This window comes from Arachis stenosperma, chromosome 2, assembly GCF_014773155.1.
Source record: "Arachis stenosperma cultivar V10309 chromosome 2, arast.V10309.gnm1.PFL2, whole genome shotgun sequence".
In the NCBI taxonomy this organism is placed as follows: Eukaryota; Viridiplantae; Streptophyta; class Magnoliopsida; order Fabales; family Fabaceae; genus Arachis; species Arachis stenosperma.
In genome coordinates, this window is record NC_080378.1 from 6,551,853 (window position 1) to 6,571,186 (window position 19,334).

At 39.1% G+C, this 19,334-nt stretch overlaps 1 non-coding gene across 1 annotated transcript; it reads right to left on the reverse strand.

Moving 5' to 3' along the window:
• Positions 1-18,015: 18,015 nt before the first annotated feature.
• On the reverse strand, positions 18,016-18,123 carry LOC130964810 (small nucleolar RNA R71). Its single transcript, XR_009080883.1, has one exon. It is a non-coding gene; the product is annotated as a small nucleolar RNA R71 (small nucleolar RNA).
• Between the last annotated feature and the right edge of the window lie 1,211 nt (positions 18,124-19,334).

Sequence of the window (19,334 nt, forward strand, 5' to 3'; positions counted from 1 at the left end):
ACACTAGGAAGAAAGAGGATGATTGCATCATCCTTGGAAGACCTTTCCTAGCCACAGCAGGAGCTGTGATAGATGTCAACAGAGGTGAGTTAGTCCTTCAATTGAATGGGGACTACCTTGTGTTTAAGGCACATGGCCATCCCTCTGTGACAGAAGAGAGTAAGCATGAAGAGCTTCTCTCAGTTCAGAGTCAAGAAGAGCCCTCACAGTCAAACTCTAAGTTTGGTGTTGTGAGGCCACAACCAAACTCTAAGTTTGGTGTTAAAATCCTATATCCAAACTCTAAGTTTGGTGTGGACAACTATACAACATTGACCTGATCACCTTGTGGCTCCATGAGAGCCACTGTCAAGCTATTGACATTAAAGAAGCGCTTGTTGGGAGGCAACCCAATTTTATTTATCTAATTTTTATTTTATTGTTATTTTGTGTTTTATTAGGTACATGATCATGAGGAGTCACGAAAAAAATCAAAAAAATTAAAAATAGAGTCAAAAACAGAAGAAAAAAATTTTCACCCTGGAGGACGCACAGGCTTGCGTTCAACGCCAGTAAGGTGCATCTGGCTGGCGTTCAACGCCAGAACAGAGCACCATTCTGGCGCTGAACGCTAGAAACAAGCAACATCCTGGCGCTGAACGCCAGGAATGTGCCTAGAGGAGACAAACTGGCGCTGAACGCCAGTAACAAGCATGAAACTGGCGTTCAACGCCAGAAACATGCATTACATGGGCGTTGAACGCCCAGAAAATGCACCAATGGGCGTTTGAACGCCAGAATGATGCATGAAGGCATTTTACATGCCTATATGGTGAAGGAATGGTATTTCTTTACACCTCAGGATCTGTGGACCCCACAGGATCACCTCAGGATCTGTGGACCCCACAGGATCCCCACCTACCATATTCCCACCTTACCTTTTAATCCTAATCACACTCTCCTAATCCTAAATCTCATTCTTCCTACTCCCCATGTCACACTTCCCAACACCCATCACCAATCACCTCAATTCCTCTTCCCAACTCCCCCATTCACCACTCACATCACCCCACTCTTCCCCATAAACCCCACCTACCTTCATAAAATTCAAATTCAATTTCCCACCCATTCCCACCCAAATTGGCCGAACACCCACCCTCCCCTCTCCCTATAAATATCCTTCCATTTTACTTCATTTTCACACAACACAACCCCTTCTTCTCCCACATAGCCGAACCTACTTCTCTCCCTCTCCACCACATTTTCTTCTTCTTCTTCTACTCTTCTTTTCTTTTTTTTTTGCTCGAGGACGAGCAAAATTTTAAGTTTGGAGTGGTAAAAAGCATAAGCTTTTTGTTTTTTCATTACCAATGGCACCTAAGGCCGGAGTATCCTCTAGAAAAGGAAAAGGGAAGACAAAAGCTTCCACCTCCGAGTCATGGGAGATGGAAAGATTCATCTCCAAGAGCCATCAAGACCACTTCTATGATGTTGTGGCAAAGAAGAAGGTGATCCCTGAGGTCCCTTTCAAGCTCAAGAAGAATGAGTATTCGGAGATCCGACATGAAGTTCAAAGAAGAGGTTGGGAAGTCTTAACCAACCCCATGCAACAAGTCGGAAGCTTAATGGTTCAAGAGTTCTATGCCAATGCATGGATCACTAGGAACCATAACCAAGGTATGAACCCAAGTCCAAAGAATTATCTCACAATGGTTAGGGGGAAATACTTGTATTTCAGTCCGGAAAATGTAAGGTTGGCATTCCACTTGCCTATGATGCAAGGTGATGAACGCCCCTACACTAGAAGGGTCAACTTTGATCAAAGGTTGGACCAAGTCCTTATGGACATTTGTGTGGAAGGAGCTCAGTGGAAAAGAGACTACAAAGGCAAGCCAGTCCAACTAAGAAGACTGGACCTCAAGCCTATAGCTAGAGGATGGTTGGAGTTCATTCAACGCTCCATCATCCCTACTAGCAACCGATCTGAAGTTACTGTGGATCGGGCCATCATGATTCATAGCATCATGATTGGAGAGGGAGTAGAAGTTCATGAGGTCATCTCCAATGAAATCTACAAAATAGCCGACAAGCCTTCACCTATGGCACGACTAGCTTTTCCTCACCTTATTTGCCATCTATGTTACTCAGCTGGAGTTATCATAGAAGGAGATGTCTCCATTGAAGAAGACAAGCCCATCACCAAGAAAAGGATGGAGCAAGCAAGAGAACTTCCTCACGGTCCTCAAGAAGTGCATGAGGAAGCTCATCATCAACAAATTCCTGAGATGCCTCAAGGAATGCACTTTCCTCCCAACAACTATTGGGAGCAACTCAACACTTCTTTAGAAGGTTTGAGTCACAATGTGGAACAATTAAGGGTGGAACATCATGAGCACTCCATCATTCTCCAAGAAATAAGAGAAGATCAAAGAGCAATGAGGGAGGAGCAACAAAGGCAAGGAAAGGACATAGAAGAGCTAAAGAACATCATTGGTCCTTCAAGAAGAAGACGCCACTAGAGGTGGATTCATTCCTTGTTCTTATTTCTTTCTGTTTTTGGTTTTTAGTACTATGTTTATCTATGCTTTGTGTCTTTATTTCATGATCATTAGTATGTAACCATGCCTTGAAGCTATGAATAAAATCCATTAATCCTTCACTTCTCTTAAAAGAAAAATGTTTTAATTCAAAAGAACAAGAAGTACATAAATTTCGAAAATAGCTCTTGAATTTAGTTTAATTATATTGATGTGGTGACAATACTTTTTGTTTTCTGAATGAATGTTTGAACAGTGCATATGTCTTTTGATCTTGTTGTTTATGAATGTTAAAATTGTTGGCTCTTGAAAGAATGATGAACAAAGAGAAATGTTATTGATGATCTGAAAAATCATGAAATTGATTCTTGAAGCAAGAAAAAGCAGTGAAAAAGAAGAAGCATTCGAAAAAAAAAAAGAGTATATAGAAAAAGAAGGAGTAGTAGAAAAAGCCAATAGCCCTTAAAACCAAAAGGCAAGGGTAAAAAGGATCCAAGGCTTTGAGCATCAATGGATAGGAGGGCTCAAGGAAATAAAATCCAGGCCTAAGCGGCTAAATCAAGCTGTCCCTAACCATGTGCTTGTGTCATGAAGGTCCAAGCAAAAAGCTTGAGACTAAGTGGTTAAAGTCGTGATTCAAGGCAAAAGAGTGTGCTTAAGAGCTCTGGACACCACTAACTGGGGACTTTAGCAAAGCTAAGTCACAATCTGAAAAGGTTCACCCAGTTATATGTCTGTGGCATTTATGTATCCGGTGGTAATACTGGAAAACAAAGTGCTTAGGGCCACGGCCAAGACTCATAAGTAGCTGTGTTCAAGAATCAACATGCTTAACTAGGAAAGTCAATAACACTATCCGAAATTCTAAGTCCTAGAGAAGCCAATCATTCTAAACTTCAAAGAAAAAAGTGAGATGCCAAAACTGTTCAGAAGCAAAAAGCTACAAGTCCCGCTCATCTAATTATAATTAATATTCATTGATATTCTGGAATTTATAGTATATTCTCTTCTTTTTATCCTACTTGATTTTCAGTTGCTTGGGGACAAGCAACAATTTAAGTTTGGTGTTGTGATGAGCGGATAATTTATACGCTTTTTGGCATTGTTTTTAGTTAGTTTTTAGTAAGTTTAAGCTACTTTTAGGGATGTTTTCATTAGTTTTTATGTTAAATTCACATTTCTGGACTTTACTATGAGTTTGTGTGTTTTTCTGTGATTTCAGGTAAATTCTGGCTGAAATTGAGGGATTTGAGCAAAACTCTGAAAAAGGCTGACAAAATGACTGCTGATGCTGTTGGAATCTGACCTCCCTGCACTCGAAATGGATTTTCTGGAGCTGCAGAACTCCAAATGGCGCGCTCTCAACGGCGTTGGAAAGTAGACATCCAGGGCTTTCCAGCAATATATAATAGTCTATACTTTATTCGAAAATTGACGACGTAACTTGGCGTTGAACGCCAAGTTCATGCTGCTGTCTGGAGTTAAACGCCAGAAAAACGTCATGATCCGGAGTTGAACGCCCAAAACACGTCATAACTCGGAGTTCAACTCCAAGAGAAGTCTCAGCTCGTGGATTGATCAAGCTCAGCCCAAACATACACCAAGTGGGCCCCGAAAGTGGATTTATGCATCAATTACTTACTCATGTAAACCCTAGGAGCTAGTTTATTATAAATAGAACATTTAACTAATGTATTGGAGGTCTTTTTTTGGATCATTCGGTCTTGTGACCACATGGGGGCTGGCCATTCGGCCATGCCTGAACCCTTTACTTATGTATTTTCAACGGTGGAGTTTCTGCACACCATAGATTAAGGGTGTGGAGCTCTGCTGTACCTCAAGTATTAATGCAATTCTATTTTCTTTTATTCAATTCTCTCTTATTCTTATTCCAAGATATTCATTCGCACCCAAGAACATGATGAATGTGATGATTAGATAACCCTCATTATTATTCTCACTTATGAACGCACGTGATTGACAACCACTTCCGTTCTACATGCAACAGAGCTTGAATGTATATCTCTTAGATTCCCCAACAGAATCTTCGTGGTATAAGCTAGATAGATGGCGGCATTTATGAGGATCCGGAAAGTCTCACCTTGTCTGTGGTATTCCGAGTAGGATCCTGGGAATCCGGAAAGTCTAACCTTGTCTGTGGTATTCCGAGTAAGATTCCGGTAATGAATGACTGTGACGTGCTTTAGACTTGCAAGTGCTGGGCGTGATGACAAACGCAAAAGAATCAAGGGATTCTATTCCAGTAGGCGCAGGAACCAACCAGTGATTAGCCGTGCTGTGACAGAGCGCGTGAGCGTAGTTTTCACTGCGAGGATGGGATGTAGCTTTCGGCCAGGTGATGCCTCCAGACGATTAGCCATGCGAGTGACAGCCGCAGAGGACCATTTTCCCGAGAGGATAGAAAGTAGCCATCGTCGAACGGTGAACCCCTATACACAGCTTGCCATGGAAAGGAGTAAGAAGGATTGAGTTGAAGCTGTAGGAGAGCAGGCGTTCTTAAGCCATACAGTATCTCCATTCGCTTATCTGAAATTCCCACCAATGAATCTGCATAAGTATTCTATCCCTTTAATATCTTCTATTTTCTTATTTCTATTTTCGAAACCATAAACCCATTTAATCTGCCTGACTGAGATTTACAAGGTGACCATAGCTTGCTTCATACCAACAATCTCTGTGGGATCGACCCTTACTCACGTAAGGTTTATTACTTGGACGACCCAGTACACTTGCTGGTTAGTTGAACGGAGTTGTGAATTTAACCAGTGCCATAAGAATGCCTTCATCTCAAAATAGTTAGAACATGGATCACAATTTCGTCCACCAGAGAGAGAAGATGAAGTCGGTTAGTCACAACAAACTATTAATAAAAGCAAGAAAATATGAGGCGAAATGAGCAGAGGCTTCTCACAAATATAATTACGACCGGCCTCCCGATCACCCATAAGAAGGTGAGGATTCACATGATCCCTCCCAAAGACCGCCATCAACACGTCGGCGATCTTTCTATCCACCGCCGACATGCCCTTATAGGTTACCTTGACGAAAGCATTGGATCCCGCCCCGAAACTCCAATAGGTCGGGATGAGCCGTACCCCCTCCAATGACAATCAAAAGGGATGACGACCTTTGACAGGACGGACCTTGAAATATTTGTCCTTAAACCCATGGTAGGAGTCCTCAAACAAACCAAAAATCCTCCGACCCTGGGCAGACCGGAAGGACATGAACCCCTTTTTGTGTTTCCCCTCCTTTGAAGGGTTTGTAAGGTTGAAGAAGAAAAGAAAAACATCTACGGACACCGGCAGCTTGAGGTATTCACAAACCATCTCGAAACAGCGGATAGAGGCCCAACTGTTCGGATGCAACTGCGACGGCGCCACGGAAATTCGACCTAAAAGCGCCATTTGGAAGGCTGAGAACGGAATACGAACTCCGACTTGGGTGAACATGGACTTGTAGAACCAAATCCAGTCGGCAACTCGGGGGTGTTGGAAGTTGATCTCATACAATCGTTCGTGAGGAGCCGGGACAAAAACGTCATAATTGGCTTCCTCATCAGTCCCTCCGCACAAGTACTCGGCTTGTCGGAACTCGGTGAGCTCCTCCTCGCCCATTTGATTAGGCGAATCCTTCACGTCGGAAACGACCCAAGCATAGGGATCGTACGCCGCGGGAGAAGGGGAAGCCCGGGAAACCGTGCGAGCCATACCTACATGGGGGGACCATCCAGTCAGTCTAAGAGATCGGTTGCTCAGGCCGAATACAGACACTACCCCCCACGACTCCCCGACTAAGGCCAAACGGGATTAAAACACGAAAAGAAGAAGAAAAAACCTACCTTGGAATGGTACTTTCCCCCCTAACACATCTAGCCGCAATTAAAAGGCTACGCAACAACAACAAAAACCAAACAACAAGCATGCAAGAACTCTGCATAAAAAGGAGAATAGTTCGAAAATTACCTGAATTAGCGGAAGAAGGACGGAGCAGTTGATAAGGAAAGATGCGAAGGGAGAGACGCGCAAGGGCACTACAAAGAGATGCTTTGAGGTTTGGGAGCAAGAAGAAGGCAGAAAAAGGGAGATATGAAAGAAAGAAAAGAGTACCAAAACTGGCTGTTTAAAAACTGCCTCCCAGGAAGCGCAAAAAATCTGAGGGCAGAATGGTCTTTTCAGTCAGGGTTTTCCACCCCATTATGAGCATTTAATGCTCGGCACTAGGAACGATGCGATGAAACGGTTGTTTGTGCAACCAAAGGACACACGCGTTGGGGGCATATCCTTCCCACGAGCAGCCGATCAGACGAGTACAAATGAGAGGCGAGACGACACGCCATTGATAGCTCCCGCGACTACCATTGGCGCGTGGGGGCACTGTTGCGGCCTGGCCCAGGGAACCCACGAGTCGACCCGGCCCGAGCTCCACCCAGCCCGGCTCCGCGCCCTTCAACCGACCCGGACACGTGTCCTGTGCGGCTCACACACGGTTGCAGGACAGCGTCCGTGAGAATATGGGCCGGTCCCCATGAGGGGCCCACTACTGACATGTATATAAAGGGAAAATTGGCTCTTCCCCCGAGGTACGTCACCTTTTCCATATCATTTTCCCCCCGACTGCACACTAGCTGACTAGAGCGTCGGAGTGTCTTTGCAGGTGGCACCCCCCCTTTACCTTCACAACGGAAGCTCGGCTGCGTGGCAAATCCGGGTTTAGCATAATCGCGAGCGAGGCGTCCTCATCCCATCCCGTAACCACCCGACCTGTCCGGTAACCGACACCGAACATAGAGTAACTTGATTAATTATAATTATTAAATCAACCACCTTCAAGAGTCCATTAAGAAGTTTAAAATTTAAATTCTATTAGTTTGTTAGCGTAGTTTAAAATTCAAAATTCCTAGTTTGTTTTGCTTTTGTGTATATATATAGTTAGTCATTCTTCTCTATTTTCAAATGAATAAAAAGTACATAAATTATCTTTATGTACTGTCTCAATTTTATTACGTACTCTCTCAGTTTTATTAATAATATATATATATATATATATATATATATAATTAGTGATTTTGTTATATTAATTTTATTAATTATGGTTAAATGATATGAAAAATAATTTTATTAACTATAACAGTAAGGTGTTATGTGAGTCGATAACATCTTTTATTATAATTAATAACATCTTAATTAATAAAAATATTAATTTTTTACAACATCTTACTGTGATTAATACTTTAAACAATTAATAATTTTTCATGACATATTAATATAATTAATAAAAAATTGAAATTGTATCTGTATATATTTTTGTCGTTGTGATGCTGGAACAGTAATCTGAATCTGGAATCTTGTTTGATTTGGGATATTGAAATTTTTATAAATTTTAAGAAATTGAAGTAATATGGATTGTATTGATCATTCTTCTGAAACAGGTTCTGATGAGTATAGTGGTCAATTAGTAGAAAATTGAGGTTTTTATGTAGATGGGAGGTGCTATCAACAAGCTTCCCCTCCAAGGTGTGGTGGATCAAGGAATACTAGTTCTATCGGTTGCGCCAGCTTGAGGAACACTAGCCCTTCGCGGCAGAAGGTTGTTAAGACGAAACCAAGGAGTGTAGGCAGTGGACTTCGAGCGTGCCGGAAAAGACGATACCGAAGTCAGTAGGAGAGGCAAAGGAAAAGTTTAAGTCATTGTTGGCGGTGCAGATAATATAAGGGGCGGCTTGCAACGGCAGAGGAAGGAGAGGAAGAGAACCAGGAGGAGGAGGAGCGGCGGTAATAATAAACTAATGGTCCAACTAATTTAAACAACTAAACTAAATATATTCATTTAAAAAATTAATAAATAATTGCTCTATTTTCTTAGTAATTGAAAAAAAAACTCCACTAAAATGAATCTTTTTATTTTGCTGTGCCTGACTAACCGGTGTGACAAACAACTTTTTGGCATTTTAGTGCGCAAAAATGTTAAGCGTACCGAATCCGTGCCCCACATACAAAATTTAGTTATCAGCAACCAATGAACAATTTATTAAATCAACAACAACAAAACACAATATAACAATCCAAAGGTTGAGAACAACACAATAGTATAACAATCCAAAGATCAAGAACAATACCAAAACAATAATTTATCAAATTAACAAGTTAATAAGATCAATTAAAATTGAAAATCAAAATAACAAAAATAATTAAAATTTTAAACTATAGCAAACTGATGCGTGAGTATCTTTCATACTTTTTTTTAGTGAATTTGCATTTAATTTGCTGAGTTTAATCAAGAATTAAGTATCTTTAGCCACTGTAGATGCTACTTTGATTTGTATGCAATTCTATTTATTTCAGGTAGCATTCGGATGAATTTGATGGAGTTTTCGCAGAAAAAGAGAAGAAGGCGAATGATGCTGTCAATCCTGACCTCTCTGCACTCAAACCTGAATAACTCGAGTTACAGAGGTCAAATGCGAACAATATTTGGATTGAACAGAGAGTTCTGCGGGAGATGTGCTGGAAGAGTGCCTTGCGCACGAGCAAGCCCACGCGTACGTGTATATCACGCGTGCGCGTCACTTGCAGTTTTGGCACCCCACGCGTAAGCATCTAGGACGCGCACGCGTGCATCAGGGAATCGGCGTAAATATGTTTTGAGCATAAAGTTGTGATGGCCTGGCGCTGGCATCGTGCGAGAGGCACCATTCGACTCACGCATACGCGTCCCTGACGCGTACGCGTCCCTCTCGTTCTCAGACCACCCACGCGTGCGCGTGCCTGACGCGCACGCATCGCATGCAAATTTTGATTCCTGTGCCACACTGCACAACAACAACACGCAAGCATTGGTGCCTCACACCAAGTAAAGCGCAGCCCTTCACCAAGTTAGGCGTGGATCTTACGAAGCAAGTGGTCCCCATCCATCAATTGAAGACTTGCTGATTGTTATAATTAATTCTGATTTAAATTTTAATTTTTATTTTAAAAATAGAAAAAGATATTATTTTAATTTTAGAAAATAGATTTTTAAATTAATTAGGATTAGATATAAAAAGAAGAAACTTTTCTTCTAGGAATTTTTCCATATTTTCATTCTGTATATTACAGTTTACCTGAATCCTAGTTTTTCTCTCTGAACCATGAGCAACTAAACCTCTACTGTTAAGGTTAGGAGCTCTGTCTATTTGTATGAATTGATTCTATTGTTTTTGTATTTTAATTCATGTCCTGATTTATAATTCAAGAATTGTTTTCGTTCTTTATCTTATGAGTTTGGGTGGAACGGAAGTATGACCCTCTTTCTAATTGAGTTCTTGTATAACTTGGAAAAGCTCTTTACTTGAACAACAGTTTGAAAATAATTTCTCCTAAATTCTAATTATCTGGACTTAACGGGATACGTGACATATAATCCTCTTATATTTGGATAATTAGGATTTTTGTGGCATAATAACTCAAATTGAACTTCACGCTCTAATTGGAATTAATTGACTAAGGAATTAGTGGTTGATGAATTTTAGAGGAGACTAGAAAGGTATAAGGAATTAGGGTCTAGTCACATATAGTTTGCCAGGAATTAAATCTTGCATGATTAAAATAAATTAATAAGAAATGTCAATCCAGAAAATAGATAACTCTGAAGCCTTAACTGCCTTCTCCATATTGTTTTCCCAACTTAATTATTGCCTGTCTTCTGATATTCTGAGTTACTGTTTAATGCTTTTAAACTTTTAAACACTATTTTATGCTTGCCTAACTAAGTAAACTAATCAACCATCGTTGCTTAGTCCATCAATTCTCGTGGGATCGACCCTCACTCACCTGAAGTATTACTTGGTACAATCCGGTGCACTTGCCGGTTAGTTTGTGGTTAGAAATTCCGCACTATAAACCAACAACAAAATAAGAACTAGAACAACATACTAATCATGAAAACAACAATCAAATAAAATAATACCTGAATAATTAATACAAGAAAGAACAAGAAGGAAAAAAAGTACCCTAGGCTAGAGTAGTTTTGAAATTCAAACAGTACAAGGAGAGGGAGCTAGAGCTTTAAAACGCGACGGAAATAGTTGAACGAAGGCTGAACAACGACGGAACGGTGGCATAACGGAGGTTGAATAGAAGCTCAAACATGCAACATAGAGGGCTAAACAGAAAGTTAAGCAGTTCGAACCAGAAGATAAGGGCTGGAGCGCGGCAGAATATTGGCCATTAAAAGCATTGAAATTGCCTTGGGCAACTTATTTAGGGGTTTGATAAAAAAAATAGTGTCTCTTTTTAACATTATGACTCAATAGAGTTTATTCGCTAATTCTTATCGATCTAAAGAATACAAAAGCTTCCAAATTTCAAGGGTCTCTTGAAGGTTGAAAATTTTTATATTTTTTATTTGTAGATGTATAAAATTCAATTGTTACACAATTAAACACAATTATAATATTCTTTTTCTAGAATTGTATGTATGCTCATACCTATTTTATTCCTTTTGTTTTGGAATTTAGTGAGAAAATTGAAGCTTTTTTTTAAATATTTAGATATGTATTCTTTTCTGTGCATTTTGAATCTTGGAACGTCATGTAGACAAATGGGACTTTAGACAAATGGACTACTTGGTGAAGGAGAGTGCTTTGCTTTCCAACACTGTCAGAAGCTCAATAAAGATGTCTCTGTGGTGCGAATTATTAGTATATAATCTAATAATTTTGTCTTTGAATGAATAATTGTTAGCTTCTTTTTTTATTGAAGAGTTTAAGACACACTTAATTAGAATTATGTCTCTCACTTGAGTCTTTCTCTAATTTCTTCTTATAACCTCCTTCTTCTCTTCGAATTCAAATTGCAGACATATATAATTACAATGCAGATAGAACGATAGACATAGGAGGAGCATACTTTGTTTCTAGGAACCCTAATGCTATATGGGCAAGAATGGCAGTGCATGAAAGGTAATATTTTACTCCCCATCAACACTTATTTTTTAAAATTTTTATTCTTATGGCATTTCATCTAATGCAGATTCGGTTTGGATTGTCAATTAATCTAGAAATGTATCCAGGCTTAAAATTTTGAAATTGATGTCACTATTTGTTTTCTTTTAAAGTGAATACCCCACTCGACCCCTGACAATTATTTCGAAAAGATAACGAGACCTCAAAAAAAAAACCACCGAATTCGGGCCTGATTTTTTTTGGACTGATTAGTCCCTGTGCCAAAAAAACAACATTGACTTTTTTTTGGCACAGGAGGTCTCGTTGTCCTTTCGAGGTAATTGTCAGGGGTCGAATTGGATTTTTTTTCTGTTAAGGGTCTCATTGTCTTTTGAGATAATTGTCAGGAGTTGTTTATGATTTTTTTTCTTATCTATTGATATTTGATATAGTAAAAAAATTCCGTTTCAGTTACTATTTGTCCTTTGAAATTGAGTGGCTTAGGCATTTACAAGTTTGGCAAATTGAATATAACTATTTATGAAAGTGTACAAGACTATGTTGTAATATCTATTGTGTTATATACTCTTCCATATCTTTCACTAGGATCAACTCCCACAAATTCAGCGTAGCCTCTGCCTCAGCACTTGCACCACTATTCATGCTTTGCTTCTTGTTATATATATATATATATATCTTGTTTTCTTTTATTTTTTTATTGATTTTTCCTCCACAAGGTCTTTTATTTTCTATTATGAGCGCAACAATGAAGAAGAACAACAAAAAAAAAAAGATTTTAAAATGAATTTAACTATACAAATATTGTTATAGTAGGCATGTGATTTAAGAATACGTGAAGAATTGTCAAAGGGAGTGTTAAAAAAGGTGATGAAAAAAGTGATATTATTAGTTCTAATAGTAATTGATAGTGACTTATTTGAATTAATTTGACTGCATTTTAGTTTATTAATGTTTAGTTATGTTGTTAATTTGGTTGAGGGACTCATTCCAGCCTTACAAGAAGTTATGTTTGGTGTTCTTCATAAGTTCTGCACAATGCACATGTGGAAGAATTTGACTAAGCAATGAAAGGATAAAGAACTGAAAGGCACAATGTGTCAATGTGCAAGGGCATTGACGAATCAAGAATTCAATAGTGCAACGACTAATATGAGGAGGATCAATAAGTTTGAGCAACCATCATGGTCAAGGTCGGGACTCTCTGATTGGTGCAAGGTAGTTACCAATAACAAATGTGAGCCTTTCAATGCAACAATAGTTGGTATGAGAGGTGAAGGTATCCTGACTATGCTAGAAGATATGAGATATTATATCATGAGAGTGATGACATTGCACAAGGATGATCTTATCGCATACATAGGAAATTTGACACCTATCCAATTGAGTTGGTTCGAGAAACAGAAAAAAGAAGGTAATTATCGGGAGGCACAATGGGATGAAGATGATTATCATAACATGTTTAAGAGAGAGCTAGACACAAGGTTAGTGTCAACACTTATGAGAGAACTTGTAGTTGTAAAAAATGGCAACTATTTTGACTTTCTTGCGTGCTGCCACAGAGTTGCTGCAATCTAGAGGAAGAATGGAAGACAAGAGAATTATATGCATCACTGACTACTTATGGAATCCTATAATTGGGAATACCAATTTCACATCAACTCCGTTCCAAGTGAGAAATATTAGAAACAACATGAGAGGCATCCAGTGCTACCTCCACCATACAAAAGACCATTAGGCAGGTAACTAAGAAATGAAAACGTGACGAGTCCGAGCGTGATAGTGGCAGCCAGTACAATACAAGGAGAAAGTATGGCCAAACCACTTGCAAGTGGTGCAAGAAGGTAATTGTAGTGATGTTTATTTCTTAGCATATGTATGTTGTTTACTAAACCCATGGATGTTATTCTCTGTTGTAAATGATACTTGTAGGAAGGTAATCATTCAAGTACATGTATGGAGAAAAAGAAAGCCCAAGCTGGAATTTCCATTTGCCACATCATTCTTTTTTATTAACCTTCAACGTTGTAGTTTGATGTTTGTGCATTTTTGTTAAAATTTTAAATTATTTGAGGATAATTTTGTCAATAACAAAATTCGAGTATAGTTTATCAGCGACAAAATTATTCAATTGTATTTTTTTGTGGTAACATCCATCTAACAAAATGGAAGGTAGAATAGCAACTTTTGAAGTTACAAATGTAACACCCTACCACACAGAGCCTTACGCTTAAGTCGTAAAGTAGCGGTGGCGAGGTATTACGACTTCTAAAAGTAAAATATGTACATAAATTTAGTTGAAAGAAATCATATCTAGGAGCCTTGAAGAATAAGCCAAACAAAAACGAAAACAGAAAAAATAGTGTCACACTCACATGGATAAGCGTAAAACGGATAGGTAAGATCAAAAGAAGGCTAAAAACATAATATACAGATCAGAGTTCCAAAACACATATATCAAGCTCTAGACTCGACCTGCGAAGCTAAGGCCGACCAGAGTATATATATATAATCCAAAATATAACTCAAACCACAGAATAAACACCTGTTTCTCCAAGTCTACCTCTAGGAGGGACAAACATAAAATTTATACGGAGGAGAATCTATATACATATATACATAACATAAATACAAAATATAGCATCCAAAAAAAAAAAAAACCAAACTTCACTTGCACAAGAAACTCCAAACGCTCAGCAAGATGCCTGATGAGCGGATAATTTGTACACTTTTTGGCATTGTTTTTAGTATGTTTTTAGTATCTTTTAGTTAGTTTTTATTATATTTTTATTAGTTTTTAGTTAAAATTCACTTTTCTGGACTTTACTATGAGTTTGTGTGATTTTCTGTGATTTCAGGTATTTTCTGGCTGAAATTGAGGGATCTGAGCAAAAATCTGATCCAGAGACTCAAAAGGACTGCAGATGCTGTTGGATTCTGACCTCCCTGCACTCGAAGTGGATTTTCTGGAGCTACAGAAGCCCAATTGGCGCGCTCTCAACGGCTTTGGAAAGTAGACATCCTGGGCTTTCCAGCAATATATGATAGTCCATACTTTGCCCAAGATTTGATGGCCCAAACCGGCGTTCAAAGTCACCTCAAGAAATTCCAGCGTTAAACGCCGGAACTGGCACCTAATTGGGAGTTAAACGCCCAAACTGGCATAAAAGCTGGCGTTTAACTCCAAGGAGAGTCTCTACACGAAAATGCTTCATTGCTCAGCCCAAGCACACACCAAGTGGGCCCGGAAGTGGATTTCTATGTCATTTACTCATCTTTGTACACCTTAGGCTACTAGTTTTCTATAAGTAGGACCTTTTACTATTGTATTTGACATCTTCTGATCTTTGGAACCTTTTTCTTTAGATCTTTTGATCACTTTGGGAGGCTGGCCTCACGGCCATGCCTAGACCTTGTTCTTATGTATTTTCAACGGTGGAGTTTCTACACACCATAGATTAAGGTGTGGAGCTCTGCTGTACCTCGAGTATTAATGCAATTACTATTGTTCTTCTATTCAATTCCGCTTGTTCTTTGTCCAAGATATCACTTGTTCTTCAACTTGATGAAGATGATGATCCGTGACACTCATCATCATTCTCACTCATGAACAAAGTGACTGACAACCACTCTTGTTCTACAAGCATACGAGGCTTAGTGAATATCTCTTGGATTCTTTAACCGGAATCTTCGTGGTATAGGCAAGAACTGATGGCGGCATTCAAGAGAATCCGGAAGGTCTAACCTTGTCTGTGGTATTCTGAGTAGGATTCAATGATTGAATGACTGTGACGTGCTTCAAACTCCTGAGGGCGGGGCGTTAGTGACAGACGCAAAAGAATCACTGGATTCTATTCCGGCCTGATTGAGAACCGACAGATGAATTCCGCTATGACCGTGACAGGGCATATGCAATCGCTTTCAATGAGAGGATGGGAGGTAGCCACTGACAACGGTGAAACCCTACACGAGCTTGCCATGGAAAGGAGTAAGGAGGATTGGAAGAAGACTGTAGGAAAGCAGAGAGACGGAAGGGAAGGCATCTTCATACGCTTATCTGAAGCTCTCACCAATGATATGCATAAGTATCTCTATCTTTATCTTATTGCTTTATTCGTTTACCACTATACCCATTTGAGTCTGCCTGACTGAGATTTACAAGGTGACCATAGCTTGCTTCATACCACCAATCTCCGTGGGATCGACCCTTACTCGCGTAAGGTTTATTACTTGGACGACCCAGTGCACTTGCTGGTTAGTTGTGCGAAGTTGTGTTTATGCCATGGTATTGAGCACCAAGTCTTTGGAGCCATTACTAGGGATTATTTGAATATGGACAAAGTAGTGATCACAATTTCGTGCACCAAGTTTTTGGCGCCGTTGCCGGGGATTGTTCTTGTGTATGGACAACTGACGGTTCATCTTGTTGCTTAGATTAGGCATTTATTTTTTTTTTCGAAATTCTTGAAGATGAATTCTAGAGTTTCATGATGATTTGTTGAAATCTGGCTGGCTGTAAAGCCATGTCTAATTTCATTGGACCGAGGTTTCAACTTATCATCACAAGAGCTTGTTGATCTTGCTTTTGGAACAGTGATCTGCTAAGGCTTGGCTGGCCTTTGGCCATGTCTAGTGTTTTGGACCGAAGCTTTCTTTGAAAGCTTGGCTGGCTGTGAAGCCATGTCTAATTCCTGGACCGGAGTCTTAGACTAGCATTGCACTGATTCCTGGAATTCTCATTAAGAATTTTGATATCTTTTTCCACTTAATTTTCGAAAATCACAAAAAAATTCACAAAATCATAAAAACCAAAAATATTTGATGTTTCTTGCTTGAGTCTAGTGTCTCATCTTAAGTTTGGTGTCAATTGCATACATTCATTCATGTGTCTTAAGGATCTTCAAGTAATTCTTGATGATTTCTTACTCTGATCTTTGAATTCTTTTGACTTGAGAGTTTATGTGTCTCATATAGTGTCAATGGTATACAAACTGCTAAGTTTGGTGTCTTGCATGCATTGTTATTTGATTTTAGTTACACTTTGATTATTCTCTATTATTAAAAATCCAAAAATATTTTCAATTTGTGTCTTTTCAAGTCAATAATACAGAGAATTGAAGATTCAGAACATACTGCAGAGGAATTATACAGAAAAAGCTGGGCATTCAAAAATGCCCAGTGAAGAAGACAGACTGGCGTTTAAACGCCAGCCAGGGTACCTGGTTGGGCGTTTAACGCCCAAAAAGGGTGCATTTTGGGCGTTAAACGCCAGAATGGATACCATTCTGGGCGTTTAACGCCAGGATGGTGCTAGGAGGAAGATTTTATTTTCAAAATCAAATTTTTCTAAGTTTTCAAAGTTTTTCAAAATCAAATCTTTTTCAAATCATATCTTTTCAATCAAATGTTTTCAAAATCAATTTCTTTCTTTTTTTAAAGATACTTACTAACAATTAATGATTTGATTGAACATTTCAAGTATGTTGCCTTTTCTGTTGAGAAAGGTTTAATGTTTGAATCATATCTTTTCTTGTTAGGCAAGTCATTAATTTTTAAAATCAAATCTTTTTAAAAATTGTTTTCAAAACATATCTTTTAAAATTGTTTTCAAATCAAATCTTTTCAATCATATCTTTTTAATCACATTTTTTTTCAAAATAAGTTCTCAATCAAATCTTTTTAACTTCTAATTTCAAAATTTTTCAAAAAATCACTTGATTTCTTTCTTACTTTTATTTTCGAAAATCAATTAAGTGTTTTTCAAAATGTTTTCAAAATCTTTTTAATTGAATTTTCGAAAATCTTCTTCCTCTCTTCCCACATCCTTCTATTTATGGAGTACCACTCCTTCTCAATGCACAATTCGAACTCTATCTAATTAAAGTTCGAATTCTTCTACCTTTTCTTTCTATTTTTCTGTTCCTCTGACACATCAAGGAATCTCTATACTGTGACATAGAGGATTCCACATTTTCTTGTTCTCTTCTCTTTCATATGAGCAGAAGCAGAGACAAAGGCATTCTTGTTGAAGCTGACCCTGAACCCGAAAGGACCTTGAAGAGAAAGCTAAGAGAAACCAAAGCACAACTCTCTTTAGAGGACCTGACCGAATTCTTCAAAGAAGAAGAAGACATGGCAGCCGAAAACAACAATAATGCAAACAATGCAAGGAAGGTGCTGGGTGACTTTACTGCACCTACTCCCGACTTCTATGGAAGAAGCATCTCTATCCCTGCCATTGGAGCAAACAACTTTGAGCTTAAACCTCAATTAGTTTCTCTAATGCAACAGAATTGCAAGTTCCATGGACTTCCAATGGAAGATCCTCATCAGTTCTTAGCTGAATTCTTGCAAATCTGTGACACAGTCAAGACTAATGGGGTAGACCCTGAGGTCTATAGACTGATGCTATTCCCTTTTGCTGTAAGAGACAGAGCTAGAATATGGTTGGACTCTCAACCTAAAGAAAGCCTGAACTCTTGGGAAAAGCTAGTCAATGCCTTCTTGGCAAAGTTCTTTCCACCACAAAGATGGAGTAAGCTTAGAGTGGAAGTCCAAACCTTCAGACAGAAGGATGGAGAATCCCTCTATGAAGCTTGGGAAAGATACAAACAATTGATCAGAAAATGTCCTTCTGACATGCTTTCTGAATGGAGCATCATAGGTATTTTCTATGATGGTCTCTCTGAACTATCTAAGATGTCCTTGGATAGCTCTGCTGGAGGATCTCTTCATCTGAAGAAGACGCCTACAGAAGCTCAAGAGCTCATTGAAATGGTTGCAAATAACCAATTCATGTACACTTCTGAAAGAAATCCTGTGAACAATGGGACAAGTCAGAAGAAAGGAGTTCTTGAGATTGATACTCTGAACGCCATTTTGGCTCAGAATAAAATATTGACTCAACAAGTCAATTTGATTTCTCAAAGTCTGTCTGGAATGCAAAATGCACCAAGTAGTACTAAGGATGCTTCATCTGAGGAAGAAGCTTATGATCCTGAGAACCCTTCAATGGAAGAAGTGAATTACCTAGGAGAACCCTATGGTAACACCTATAATTCTTCATGGAGAAATCACCCAAATCTCTCATGGAAGAATCAAGAGAGACCTCAACAAGGTTTCAATAATAATGGTGGAAGAAACAGGTTTAACAATGGCAAACCTTTTCCATCATCTTCTCAGCAACAGACAGAGAATCCTAAGCAGAACCCTCTGACTTAGCAACCATGGTCTCTGATCTAATCAAAACCACTCAAAGTTTCATGACTGAAACAAGGTCCTCCATTAGAAATTTGGAGGCACAAGTGGGACAGCTGAGTAAGAAAGTTACTGAACTCCCTCCAAGTACTCTCCCAAGCAACACAGAAGAAAATCCAAAAGGAGAGTGCAAAGCCATAAACATGGCCGAATTTGGAGAGGATGGAGAGGAAGTGGACGCCACTGAGGAACACCTCAATGGGCGTGCACTGACCTCCAATGAGTTCCTTAATGAGGAACCATGGGAATCTGAGGCTCAAAATGAGACCATAGAGATTCCATTGGACTTACTTCTGCCTTTCATGAGCTCTGATGAGTATTCTTCCTCTGAAGAGGATGAGTATGTCACTGAAGAGCAAGTTGCTAAATACCTTGGAGCAATCATGAAGCTAAATGACAAGTTATTTGGAAATGAGACTTGGGAGGATGAACCTCCTTTGCTCACCAAAGAACTGGATGACTTGTCTAGGCAGAAATTACCTCAAAAGAGACAAGACCCTGGGAAGTTTTCCATACCTTGTACCATAGGCACCATGACCTTCAAGAAGGCTCTGTGTGACTTAGGGTCAAGTGTAAACCTCATGCCTCTCTCAGTAATG